Here is a 14,940-nt window from a genome sequence, read left to right on the forward strand (position 1 = left end):
ATTCAACTCAGGAAAATAAGGGAATCATATATTTATTGCTCATTTACTCACTTAGTATATGCAAGGTATTTGTGCTCACTACATTATGTACATTAAAATTGAATACACACACACACACACACACACACAATCACAGTATTTTGTTGGGTGAGAGGCCACTTGTAAAGTAATATTTCTAACTGAAAAATCCCTAATTGATTCTTTTAAGTATCTTTAAAAACAAAGTATAATCTATGTAAGAAAAAAAGTATGGTTGGCACAGTGGATGTACCACTTTCCTGATTTATTATCAGCTTTTCAAAATAGGAACCCATTTTCCTTTTAAAGCGGAAATTTGTGCTAGAGAAGACAAGACATATCTTCTTTTATATCTGATTGATCCAGCCTGATTCAAAAGCCATACTAAAGCGGTTCTAATGGGAAAGGATGCGAAATGTAAGGTGTGGCTGATCTGCTGAGCATCTGCTTTTTGATAGTGCTGGTGGTGGTCAAAAGCTTATTGATTTCCATCAGAGGAAATGAGCCAGCAGGCCTCAAGATGCTCTCTTTCTATGCTTAATGCGCTTTCACTATCACTCTTGCATGAATCCCCAGAGCAGAGCTTAATAAGGCCTAGTACATTGTTTTTGGGGTTGTTATTTTGAATGCACATTGGAATTTAAGTGACACAAGAAGTGCCCAATTTAGCAGGAGTGTGGTTTGAATGCCCCGGAGGCTAATTTTGTTGTTGAATATCAGGTAAATTAAACTCACTTTTGATATTCTAATTCCTTTAGAGACTTCCATAATTGGCACCCAAATAGTTAGAAAGAGTGAAAGAAGCTGCCAATATACAAGCAGTTTCCCCCTGAATCCTGATCTCCAGATTTCCAAAGAAGTAACTACAAAGCCAGACATGTAGACCTGCTTGATATTGCCCCTGAGTCAATATTCCTCCAAAGGCACCTTGCAAATTAGAGGGTCCTTTCCCCACATAGTTATTATAAGAACAGACTTCTTACAGCCTCAAAAGAAGTAGAACAGTAGACACGAAGGGGGCCTTAAAGACTCTGGCATAATGTGAGATTACTTATTGCTGTTCTTGGTGTAGCCTGTGTCTCCCTAGCCTCCCCAGTCTACTTATTTCTCTACTGCACCAATCTTTTTAATGTGTATGTATTTTTTCTCCCAGGAAAGGACACTAGAAGATATAAATTTGCAAGTTAATGGAAACAAATATGGAGAGAAAAAATTCCCAAAGGTAAGCTAATGTTTTTTCTACTCATCAATTTGTTGAACTTCAGATTCTAAAATGTTTTTCAGTAAGAGGAATAACTACTCTTTTCCCAGCCCAAATGACTCTCTTTCTAGGAGATGTACCCCTGCTCTCAGGTAGTAGAGCCCCAGAAGCCATGCTGTACCATGAGACCTGTCCCTTCATACCTCCCTTGGTGCACAGAGCGCTCAACCATGATGGGTCTCTCTGGTTCTTTCTCAAGAGTTTGCAATTGGGCTTCAGTCAGACCATGCTGACCAAAAGCCCAGTTGCCAGTTTATAGCTTATACATGGAGAAGCCAAGAAGGTGCTTCTGCTGAGAGGCAAGAGAGAAGCACAGCTTCAGAGAAAGGCAGAGATGGAAGCCATGGGGAGGGAAGGAGAGACAGAAAGAAAAAGGAAGGGAGGAATGAGTGAGATAAAGCAAGTGGGGGGAGAGAGAAAAGGAGAAGGGAGGGAAGGGGAGAGAGAGAAGAGAGAAACAGAGACAGAGAGGGATGTGGGGGGAGAGAATAACTGATGTAGATTTTGAGAATCTTCCTGTATCTGACTCTGTCCTTATGAGTCCTGTTTTCCCTAAACTTGGGTCCATGAGATAGACTTATAACAACCCTTCTTTTAATTAAGATGGTTCCAATGGACTTTTATTATTTATAATGAATAAGACTTGCTAAAACAAACAAACAAAACAAAACTTCTTTAAGGTGTGTGTTAAATCCTTGTTGGTGATTCAGTCACAGTTACCAGAATGTTAAGCCGGTTTCACTCTGAGGCTTTGGGCTTCTAATAAATGGCTGTAGCTTTTCTTGGTGAAAGGGCCTCAGATCCACCTTTTAGATCTTAGACTGGAATTTTAATGGCTGGAATCATTAGCGTTTAGCTTCTGTGGTGAATTTCTTTTTTTTTTTTAAAGAGAGATAGAGAGAGAATTTTAATATTTATTTATTTTAGTTTTCGGCGGACACAACATCTTTATTTGTATGTGGTGCTGAGGATCGAACCCAGGCCACACGCATGCCAGGCGAGCGCGCCACTGCTTGAGCCACATCCCCAAGCCCTGAATTTCATTTTTTCAAATGTGATTAGAGTTTTAGATCATCACCTTTTCACTCTAGGGAAGATTTTTAGGTGAGTACGAGTCTACATCATCCCTGTTCAATTGTTCTAAACCAAAATATTTGTCTGGAAACAATATCTTTGTAGTTCACTTATAGGGGTGGCATTTGCTTTTGTAATAGCAATGTCATTTCCAGTTTTTGAGGTGATGTAGATGTTTGGTGTCTGGATTAAGGGATGATGAGCAGATCAGTCTTGAGAGCAAAGTTCATTTTTAGGGAGACGAGTTCCAGATGTGGGTATTTCTGAAGCGTCCTAGAGAAGGAAGGTAAAGTGATGATTCAAAGTGAAGACAATGCACTTGTTATATCGTGAGCTCTGAAAAAAATATTGGTGGGTGGATATTTCTTTGTTTTATGAGGCTGCTGTCATTACATTTTCCGCATTAGTTTCCAAATTTTCCGACAGAAAAACAGAGCTGCTTATTGTAGGTCAGGTAAACCAGCTACAAATGTTCTGTCCGCAAGGACAAAATGAAGGTTGTTAGTTCTTAGCATTCCATACTTAAAATATCAGTCTGTGGAGAGAAGCTTATGGAAGCTAGCATTCCTCTGGGTTTCGAGAGTCAATACCATTAAGAACCAAGAGGTGATGGATTGCATAGTTTTCCTCTCTTGCCTTACTTTAGCAAGACCAGTCTTATAAGTGGAATTTCAAGTGACCTACTGGGAAGGTTCTGTAAGATTATTAGCAAATCTTTAGCAAAGTTTTGAGCAAAAGGAGCAAACCTAATGTTTAAGCAAGTTAGTCATTTGCTGGTGTGATGAATTTGGGGGGACCCAGGAAGGATCCTTATCCCCAAATATCTTCCCTACAAGCAATCTACATGTGACTCCATAATTAGTGATTCAATTTTGGCTTAAATAATTCTTTATTAACACATAAATAGCCTTAAGGGAATTAACTATGAAATTTATGTCAAGCCTATCAATTCAAAAGAAGTTACTTGAAGACTATGTATCAGAGTTGGGGACTCTTTAAAACCACACAATCCTCCTGGGAAATCTGATATAGTCCGTAACTGTTCCCTTTTCCCCCTAGTATTCCCATGTGCCAGATATCTCAGGTAAGTTAGAGGATTTGGGATAATAAGATAGAGCCTTCAGGGTGACTTTCTGGAATTGCTTTCTTCAGTTACAACTGAATAAGGTTAAAATATTAAGGAACTGTTATTGTTTGGATATGAAGTATCCCTGAAAGCTCCTGTGTTAGTGCAGGTGGTGAAATGTTTACATTATGAGAACTGTAACTTAATTGGTGGATTAACCCATTCACTGGATTAATAATTTGAATGGACTAACTGGGTGGTAACTATAGACAGGTGGGGTATGGCTGAAAGAAGTAGGTCACTAGGTGTGTTCCTCTGGGGTTTATATTTTATCCCTGGTCATTATATGTTCTCTTTCTGCTTCCCTCCTGCCTTGAAGTGAGCAGCTTTCCTCTGACATGCCCTTCTGCCATGATGTTCCACTATCACTTTAGGTCCAGCACAATGGAGTTGCCATGATGGACTGAACCTCTGAAACTGTGAGCCCAAAACAAACTTTTCCTTCTCTTAAGTTGTTCTTGTTGGGTATTTTAGTCACAATGACAAAAAGCTGGCTAGCACAGGGACTAAATGTTTGGATGGGAAGGAGGAAGACGGTATAAATGTGATGCTGGGAGGAGCATCCTGAAGGAGTAATTTTGAAGATGCTTCATGGTGGGCATGCCTGGGTGGGGCTCCAATAGAATTAGTTTTGAGGACTCCAGGGTAAAGACATGGGTGTTCAGTTTCCACCATAACACCCAATCGTGGGAGGATGAGAGGGACTTAGAAAGTGGAAATTAGAAAGATAGGTTTAAGGTGCTTCACAATTATGCCTGGAGCTCTTACTGCTTCTAACTAAATGGAAAGAATAGCCTAATAGAGTGCTGTAATAGATTTGTTCTGTTCTTGAATTTTATTTTCCGTCCTGGATACTAACAGGAAATGTTGATCTCTGTAGAAGAAGCAAGCTAAACCCCCATAGTCAAATGGTTTTGATATTTGTTAATTGAATTTAATCATGTAAACCATATTGCATTTCTCAGCATCTGCTTGATGAATCTGGATGCACGCTGCTGATTCTGAGTGAGGGGAACCTTGGGCTTGTTAGAGCAGTGGCTTTGAGAAGCTCTTGTAATACAGAACTCCAGGACTGGTCTTGGGAGACCGGCGCCACCCCAGTGATGGACCTATCTTGAATGTATGCATTTTCTGGAACAAAACTTCAAAAGAAGCCACAGGAAACAGCTTGGGAGAAAATCCACAGGGTCAAAGGACAAATGTTCAAGCAGTCGCTTGATGGCTACTAAACTAATAAACATTTACAACCAATTCTCTCCAAGGGTTCCTAATTTTGGTTGATGATCAGAATCAACTGTGAAGGTTTAAAATATATGAAGGTATAAAAGGAAGGAATGCCCAATCAACAAATGGGCCAAGGACCTGAACAGACACTTCTCAGAGGAGGACATACAATCAATCAACAAGTACATGAAAAAATGCTCACCATCTCTAGCAGTCAGAGAAATGCAAATCAAAACCACCCTAAGATACCATCTCACTCCAGTAAGATTGGCAGCCATTATGAAGTCAAACAACAAGTGTTGGTGAGGATGTGGAGAAAAGGGTACTCTTGTACATTGCTGGTGGGACTGCAAATTGGTGCAGCCAATTTGGAAAGCAGTTTGGAGATTCCTGGGAAAGCTGGGAATGGAACCACCATTTGACCCTGCTATTGCCCTTCTCGGACTATTCCCTGAAGACCTTAAAAGAGCATGCTACAGGGATGCTGCCATATCGATGTTCATAGCAGCACAATTCACAATAGCTAGACTGTGGAACCAACCCAGATGCCCTTCAATAGATGAATGGATAAAAAAAATGTGGCATCTATACACCATGGAGTACTATGCAGCAATAAAAAATGACAAAAATCATAGAATTTGCAGGGAAATGGATGGCACTAGAGCAGATTATGCTTAGTGAAGCTAGTCAATCCCTAAAAAACAAATACCAAATGTCTTCTTTGATATAATGAGAGCAACTATGAACAGAGCAGGGAGGAAGAGCAGGAAGAAAAGACTAACATTAAACAGACATGAGATGGGAGGGAAAGGGAGAGAAAAGGGAAATTGCATGGAAATGAAGGGAGACCCTCATTGCTATACAAAATTACATATAAGAGGTTGTGAGGGGAATGGGAAAATAAACAAGGAGAGTAATGAATTACAGTAGATGGGGTAGAGAGAGAAGATGGTAGGGGAGGGGAGGGGGGATAGTAGGGGATAGGAAAGTTAGCAGAATACAACAATTACTAATTGGGCATTATGTAAAATTGTGGATGTGTAACCGACGTGATTCTGCAATCTGCATTTGGGGTAAAATTGGGAGTTCATAACCCACTTCAATCTAATGTATGAAATATGATATGTCAAGAGCTTTGTAATGTTGTGAACAACCAATAAAAAAAAAGAAAAAAAAAGGAAGGAATGCTTATTAAGCAAATGTTACAAATAGAAACACATAAAATTTCCTTTTCTCTCTCCTGCCCCCATAGATTTGGATTCATAGAGGTAACTATCAACAATCCCTTTAGAAATTTACTATTGATAGATGAACAGAGTAGATACATACATACATACATACATATAGATATTTTATTAGGTGCCCTTATCTTCATACTTTCTTATTTTTCACGTTAGCAATCAGGACGTATGTAGTTATTTTATCTCACAAGTCTGAATGGAAGGACTCTCATATGACTTTACTATCTTTTCATGCTAGAGATGTGAGGGAGAGAGAAAGGCATACAAGCCATTGGTTCCCTAACTTCCCCTAGAGGACAAGTCAAAACAAAGAGCGTTGGTCACATCCTCCCCACGCCGCCCAATGTTTCTGATTTAGAAACTACTCATGGAGAGATTCTTAATAAGAAATATAACTTTTTATTTTATGCATGTCTCCTGGAAGGCATCACTATGTTGCTCTGTGAACTAGCTGAAACTACATGGGACAGTTACAGCTATTCGTTCTGCCCTGATAGAATCCAGGACGCTTTCTCTGAAACTTGTTCCTTTTGTATATTCTCTTTCTTACAGTTGATTCTAAGGAAGGACAGATTTACTCAATGGTGAGGAAGTAGATGGGGAGTCTTCCCACTTCCTTCTTGGCAGTACTTCCAATCTCTTTCTGTCTTTTTGCAGTCCCTGAAGTAGTTTCTCCACGTGACTAGCATTTTACTGTCTGCTTTCTTCTTAACTCTCCTCTCTCTCACTCTTGATCTCTTCCTTCTTCTCACTTTAAGAGAGGATTCTTAACAAGTTGAGCCCTTTAGTCTACTAAGACATAGGCTGAGACAGGCTGTTGGAGAGGCTGCTTCAGTCCCCAGGGATTAAGCAGGATGACCTCACTGAAAAAGAAACCACACTTAATAGTTTTAATGGGACTGCTCTTAACTGGGTCACTCTGAACCACTGTACAGTCTTCTTGTTGCAAGTGAATGTGGCAGTTTGGGCCAGAATGAGTTGTCAGGGAGATAGTTTAAATGCCTCTGTCTTTCAGGGATGAACCAATGCCTAGGAACGTAAGCAAAAGGAGGAAATATGTAGTAGGTTGTCTGACATTCAGTCCCAAACCCTGAATCCTATTTCTGGAACATCTAGGGAAATGACATTCTCTCTTTCTTTTCTTTTCTCAATGGGAAATTTGTGGAACACAGTCCTTCAAAATTGAGACTCCATCTGTGTTTTACCTGCCTTTATCCTGAGTTAGAGATCTCAGATGGAGACAGATGAAACTAACAGTTAAGGAGCATGACCTCAGAGGCAGAAAGGCCATGTCTCCACTCCTAGCTTCATTTGCAGGATTGTTGGGGTCAAACGACAACTTTACACAAGAGCTTATCAGAATACTTAGAATACAGTAAACACTTAACACATATTAATTACTCTGTTAGTATTTATCTTGAAATAGAAGTTGCCTCTGTTATTAGCCAACATACAGAATGCTGGGACATGTCCCCACATATGTGATCTAAATTTTAACTAAATCAAGCCTTCTAGAAGCATTTTTCCCCCCAAAAAAAATCTCTTTGACTTTGTGAGTGATATGAACTTTCAGTAAGTTGCTCTCTTCATCTTGTAAAGGGGAAATGGATTTTGCCAACATTGGTAAGTCTTCATTATTAATAGTCATTGCTTAGAGATTTCCCTCTGGCTAAATCGCTGACTCAATGCTTCTTGTTTTAGAAAAAGGAAGTAGCTGAAAAGCACCTGTTAATGAGCCTAAAGTAACAGCGTGTGTGTGTGTGTGTGTGTGTGTGTGTATGTGTGTGTGTGTGTGTATGTGTGTGTGTGTGTGTGTGTGTGTGTGTGTGAGAGAGAGAGAGAGAGAGAGAGAGAGAGAGAGAGAGAGAGAGAGAGAGAGAGTGGGGGGAGAGAGAAAGAAAGAAATGAGAGCTAAATCCCATCATTGAGTGCGTAGGAAAACCATTGAATATAAAGATGCAAGATGCGATGCATTGGGTATCCATTTTTTAAAGTCTTTTATTTTCCCTCAAATATGCTCCCCCCCCACTTTTGCCCTTAAGAAACATGCAATGAATAAATGAATTTTTACTTCAGTGAAAAGACTTATTTTGGGCCTGCGATGTAGCTCACTGGTAGAGTGAGCTGTCAGGCCCTGGGTTCAATCCCTAGTTCCACAAGAAAAAAACAAAAAATTATTTCCCATAGGTTTCTTGATAAATAAAATCATTACATTAGAATATTCATTAATATAGTAATACAGTTATAAAGTTCTGCTGTGTTACATCAGGTTACATATTGAAGGGATTGAGAGAGGGTTTTACGAGTGAAGAATCTGTTTCATTCCAACTCAAACCTGTGTCCAAGAATAGCCCTTTCTAATACAGTAAGGCAAGCCTATGGCCCTAAAGTGCCAAACAAGGCAGGTGCCAAACAAGGCAGGTTGTTCACCTTTTTATTCGTTTAGTCTAATATTCTATTAAAGCACATTTGTGCCTAGAGCCGTGGCACATGCCTGTAATCCCAGGGGCTCAAGAGGCTGAGGCAGGAGAATTGTGAATTCAAAGCCAGACTCAGCAACTTAGTGAGGCCCTGAGTCACTCAATGAGACCCTGTCTCTAAATAAAATACAAAAAAAGGCTGGGGATGTGGCTCAGAGGTTTAGCACCCCTGGGTTCACTCCCTAGAATCCCGCCAAAAAACAAACAAAACACACACACATATTTGTTAGCTACTTCCTCTGTTCCAGCCTTTGTGCTAGGGAATGGGAATACAATCTAGGGAAAAGCAGGATAAGTTCTACAGTAGAGGTAAGAACAGAGAACTGCAGAAATGGAGGAAGCAATGACTAATTGCCTGTGGTCCAGGAAGGCTCAACCACAGGAACTGACTCCATACCATCTCAGAACAGCACACTCTGCGGTAAGACACCAACTAGCTTCCTGTACTTTGTTTTCTGACTGGCCCAACTTTTGCTTCTGATAGTTTCCTTTGGTTGGTCAGTCCAACAAAAGACCATATTCACACTCTGTTGGTCTGCACGTTGGTCTGGAATTTAGACGGGATTAAGTGCCAAGAAAACATGGGTGCCTAATCAGTGTTAAAATGAAATGACTGTGTCTTACAGCTTCAACAAGTTTCCAACCTTTTTGTATCCAATCCCAGATTTCTCCTCATTTTTAATATCTATGGTAAATTATTTTTTGAGTTCTTGTTTCTCACCTCTTGCTAAAAGTCCTGTGCATTAGCAATGATCCCGAATGCCTGCTGCTCTGTTATCTCCGGATACCCACCCAGCATAGTGCTACAATCTCTCTATTGCTGGGTGTGTAAGGAATTGTGGATTTGTCTCTTAAAATGTCAAATCAGTCCTTGCAAGATGCTTATAATTTTTATGGATTCTCAGACTACTTCTAAATCAGATAATTTTTTAAAATTTATTCTAATTTGTTATATGTGAGAGCAGAATGCAACTCAATTCATATTACACAATTCATATAGAGCACAATTTTTCATGTCTCTGGTTGTATACAAAGTAGAGTCACACCATTCATATCTTCATACATGTACTTAGGTAATGATGTCCATCTCATTCCACCGTCTTTCCTACCCTGAATCATATAATTTACTGACTTACCCCAGAATAATGGTAAACAGATATCCCAGATTTCAGGACACTGGATTATAATTCTGTACTATGAGAAATTGCCCAGATGGAGTTTTAAGGAATGCTAAAACTAATCATATTACTTTATGAGCTAATCCCTTTAAATAGACAAGAGCAGGGGTGCTTCTGCTGAACCCCAAGCAGCCTAATAATGGGTCTCTCTAATTTAAAACTAAGTCTGATTGCCAGAATAAAAGGGAGTAAGTTTCCTAAATGGAAATTGGCTATTTTCTAATCTTCTTTGCTTTAATCTTGGCAGATCAAGAGTAGGAGTTTTCACAGGGCATACCTAATAGAATTATCTTGGTAGGACCCAAAGATCAGTATAAAAGGCTCAATATTGTCTATTCTTCTTGAATATTCCATATGTTTACCATTCTGTGTAAAGCATTTTTTCCCGATCACTAAAACACAAGTTCTTTGAGTAACATCTTATTCACACACTGCTATTAGTGTTCAACATCTAGGAAAGAACTAGGTGCATACAGGTGCTCAGTAAATGCTTAAAAATTGTGCATCTGCCTGCCAAGATGCTGAATTTGGAAATCTGAAACTCTTAATTTCTTCCTTCAAAGATAATCAACTCAATTCAGTTTCAGATGTCTTAAATAGTTGATGAGGAAGATAGCTAGCATTTCCTAAGTTAAAGTAGTTTTTAAACTTACTGTAGCAGTAAAAAAGGAACAGCTCTTCGTGAGTTGTGAGTTCTGGTGTCTACAAGTTGTTCAGTGTACTCCTATAATGACTCAGAGCATGACCATGTGATTTGTGCATTGAGCCTGGTCCTCTTGGAATACTGTTCCTAGTAAACAAGCCCAGGTTCGTCTCCTTTAGAATGAGATACCCTATGGAGAGTAAGCATTTGGAAAAAGACAGGAGGCCACTTCCGCCATTCTAGACTTTCCAACTCTCCCACCTCATTTTCAGACATGTGAATGGGGACATCCAAGATTGGCCGTCCCCACCCAACATGTCAACAGACTGTAAATGCATCATCGTATCCAGCGGTTACCATGTGAAAAGAAAAAAGAACTGCCTAGATGAGCCCAGCCCTGATTGCCACTCCACAGAATCATGAGCAAATACATGGTTGATGTGTTATGCCACTATGCTTCTTGTTGATTTGCCAAGCAACAATAAATAACTGATTTGGTTATTGTGTGTGAGGCACAGTGATAATTAATTTACTGTTTTGCCTACAGGAGAACTCTGCAAGGTATATACTATGACTGTCTCTATCTTGAGGTTGAATAACTTGCCCACCCTGGCTAACCTGACAATGATGCAGTAAGAGTGCCAACCCAGGACTGGCTGATTCTAGAGTCTGGTTCTTAGTCATTGTTCTATATTGCTTTTGCGATAGTCTTTGCCAATCTGACCATGTCTGGAGTTTTTCACCCTCTGCTTCCTTAAATGAACCTATCCTACACTTGAATTTTTATGGGGAGTTTCCTTGCTGCTACAAAAATCATCAATCTTTGATACTTGGGTTACTTTTACAAATAGCTCAAACTGAGGTAAAGTGGGTGATTTATTTTACAGGTGATCTCAGGATCTTGTCAGAGAGGGTATAAAGTACTTAGTCTTTTATTGTCATCACAATAGTTTTTATTTTATTACTTTTAGTAGCTATAAAATATTATTAAATACCAGAGGCAAATAGAATATTATAAAGTAAAATTGAATCATGCCAATACAAATAACAGAGTCTGTCATTTAGCAAAATATTGAGTATTTCTGTCAATGCTTTCAATGTGCCTAACAGTAACATAAATTATGGTCTGAAAAGGTCAAGCGGTTTTGCAACATTTGTTTGCTATCAGTATCTGAGCGGAAGTAAGGAAGCTGGGATTGTTTATCTTTCTGAAATGCATTGGGGGTAGGTTGATATTCTATCAGTAAAAGAATTTTTATTTTGAAAACCAGGAAGTTGTTTCAAGGACTATGTGGGGGCATTTCATAGGCTTCCTTATCAGGAAGGCACACAATTTTTTTTTTTTCTAAGACTCTTACTAATCTTTGAAATACAAACTTCATTGTCTAAAAGATTTTCACAAACAAGTAAAATATTTAATTTCAAATTACAGGATCTATCAGAGATAAAAACAAAGTCATCATTCCTAAATCTGTGGGCGTGATAGAAATCTTTGTAAAACTATCTCTCTTTGGGGACTTACAGATCAATAGAAGCAGTCTAATCCTTGAAAGCTGTTCTAAGTGTGGGAAAGGGGAAGTTTCTGGAAGTCTGTGAAAGAGCTGTTGGCTTTGGCAATGATTGTTAAGTAGAAATAATCATATGTGTACTTGTCTTCATCCAACACAGTACTTTACAAGGGTGTAGGGAACAAGTTTTGACAACCTTGAAAATGATAACATGTGACATGAGTATTGTTAGATCTGTTTCATTCTTATAATCTCAGAATTGTAGGGACATTCAAGGTTATCTCCCTCAGCCTTGTTCCTAAGGCTTTAGTTTTCCCCCTGGATATCTGATCACCTCATTTCGTTACTCCTTGAACACTTCCGCTGAAAACAAAGTCAATACTTGATAACGACTATCCATTCCGTTTTTTGAGAGTTTTTGTTTTTGTAAATCTGGTCTTTTAAATTAAGTCAGACCTTCACTTATTTCTGCTTTTCATTCATATCTATTTTTTTGAGGAGACCAATTTTCACTCACATGAAAGTCCTTTTTCATTATCATTTTAGGCACTGGATTTAGAACATGGGAACATAATACTACAGAAATGGTCTCAACTGTGCTAATAAAAAATAGGCAAGGGCTGGGACTATAGCTCAGTGGCAGAGCATTTGCCTAGAATGTGTGAGGCACCACATAAAAATAAATAAAATAAAGACATTCTGTTCATCTATAACTACAATTTTTTTTAAATAGGCAAGGTTACAACTTTACATAATAAACAATTCAAAATCTCAGTGCCTTATTCCACATGGCCACTCTGTATGGCTGAGAGCTGGCACCCAGGTAGATAGGAAAGCTATCATTCACACATTCCCAGTCACCATGGCAGAAGAAAAAATACATGGCAAAGTTCATACTAGATCTTCTGCTCAAAGCTTGTTTTCTTGGAATAAGAGAGTGACACACCTTACTTCTTCTCACATTTGTTTGCCCAAATCACATGACCAAGACTAAATTTAATAGAACTGACAGATACCTTTCTTCCTAGTATGTGTGTATAGTGGTAGGGGGCAGCATTTGTGCATAGCTCTATCACAGACTGTATCCTACATCTCATCTCAACAGGAATACCAAAGTGGACTTCTTTCATTTAAAACCATATTAAAATTTTTGGCTTATTTGCTTGCATTGTGATGAGATATTTGATGGTACACTAAACAATTGATTCTTTAAAACTTAAAAATCAAATTTTACATTTATTGTTGTTAATATCACTTTGTTTAAATCAGCCTGGTGTTCATTTCCCTATTAGGTATTTCTTTCAATTTCCCATCAGGGTACCTTTGATTGTGGAGCCTGTATCAGTCCAAGCAATGACACCCTTGGAATAGTTTGATATCCAGTAATCAATATTCTCTTGGTGTAATTGTTCAGTGGCTTATGAATGTATTTTAGAGGACCATAATCCAGTCCACATTGTCCATCTTAAAGAAAAGATGGTTATTTCATTTTGATTTTGCATATAATGGCATATGATAAGTGATTTAATATAAAGGGGGCTTGCTTCTTTTCTTTTATACCTTGGCATTCTTGCTGTAGCAACACATACCTATATATATTTCCAAAAAATATGCAAGAATAGTTAGATGTTCAATAAAACCTGTAGCTTGAGTCCAATTGGAAAGAAACTTCATTAAGAAGGCAGGTTTTGGGGCTGGGGCTCAGTGGTAGAGTACCAACCTTGCATGTGTGAGGCACTGGGTTCTATCCTCAGCACCACATAAAAATAAGTAAATAAAGATATTGTATCCATGTACAACTAAAAAAATTTTTTTAAAAAAATCAGAAAGGAGGTTTTTTCAAGGGAAGTGACAGCAGTGGAAATTACCTTAAAAGAAGCGAAAATTCATGTGATGCTTTAACAACCCATGTGAGAAGTATAACTGACATGTTCTACCTTGCATTTTTGGTGTCAAGAAGTCAGTAGCACCTTAAAAATAACTGCAACAGGATAAAGGATGGGAGGAAAAAATAAACACTGTTAACAAAATAGTTTATTAAGGAAGGAAGTAAAATGAAGCACACAAAACCAGTACAGAATAAATATAGAAAAGCACATTTCCAGAGACACACTAGGAAAAACCCCAACCCAAATATACTGAAAGGAATCCAAGGATAGAAACAATAGTGAAGTGGGCTGAGATGTTATCTTTCCTTCAGAGGGAAGAAGCTCACATAGAAGAATACATGTTGAACAATAGAACTGAACACTAAGTGGGAGAATAAACCATCTAGACCAAGGGGAAAAGTGCTGGAATTTGAAAGGCGAGGCCTCTGGTGGGGTGGCCAAGTGCTTTACCACTGAGCTATGTCCCCAGCCCCTAACCTTGCTTCTAAAAGAGTGATTTAGAGAAATGTTTATATAGAGTGTGTTAGAAAAGGAGTTACCACTTCTTACTACAACTGACATAAGCAGACATTTTTTTAGAAGTCACTGTTTATTTAACAAAGTCCTAAAATGCTCTTTTTTGAGGGGAGGAGGGACAAAAGTACAGATATTCTTTAAGTCACAGACTAGAAAGGTTATTGATTGTTTATGTAATATCTCAAGTAGATCTCAGCCCTCACAGTCCTTTGAACCAAGGTCAGCAAGCTTTTCGTGTAAAGGGTGGGATAGTAAATATTTTAGGTTGTGTGGACCATATGGTCTCTGTTGCAGTTACTTACATTTGCCATTGCAGCATAAAAATAGCTATAGACGGTACATAAATGAATGAGGATAAGAGGGTTTGAATAAAATTTTATTTACAAAAACAGGTGGGAAGCTGCATTTGGCCTATGGACTATAGTGCACCAGCCCCAGCTCTAGAACACAGATGGCTTCCAGGTGGTAAAGTAATTGATACCTGCTTTTTATCCTGTTCATCCAAGATAAATAATCCTCGCCATCAATCCTCATAACTTTATACTATTGATTTGTTTTCAGTGGACCAGGGGAGCCAAGGTGCTTTTTAGAAGTAAAATATCTCTTCTGCCGGTTGTTTCTCAGAGAGGTCTTCAATGTCCTATATGCATTGATTAACAGTAGACTTATTGGAGATTTAGAAACCCCAACCTTATCTACATTCCGATAAAAGCTATATAATTATGGCTTCTAAACCCCACACATTTTGCAACTTAATTCAGGGAAAACCACATCCCCAAATC

The 14,940-nt window shown here is 38.6% G+C and overlaps 1 long non-coding RNA gene across 1 annotated transcript in view; it reads left to right on the forward strand.

The window, feature by feature from the left end:
* The window catches only part of LOC120886458 (uncharacterized), a 114,365-nt gene extending 108,535 nt beyond the window's left edge, over positions 1-5,830 (forward strand). The window contains exons 2-5 of the long non-coding RNA XR_005729419.2: positions 1,172-1,240; positions 2,207-2,383; positions 3,799-3,898; positions 4,445-5,830. This is a non-coding gene — a long non-coding RNA (uncharacterized LOC120886458). The remainder of the gene's footprint in view (positions 1-1,171; positions 1,241-2,206; positions 2,384-3,798; positions 3,899-4,444) is intronic.
* Positions 5,831-14,940: the final 9,110 nt, after the last annotated feature.

Source organism: Ictidomys tridecemlineatus, chromosome 5 (genome assembly GCF_052094955.1).
Source record: "Ictidomys tridecemlineatus isolate mIctTri1 chromosome 5, mIctTri1.hap1, whole genome shotgun sequence".
Lineage (NCBI taxonomy): Eukaryota > Metazoa > Chordata > Mammalia > Rodentia > Sciuridae > Ictidomys > Ictidomys tridecemlineatus.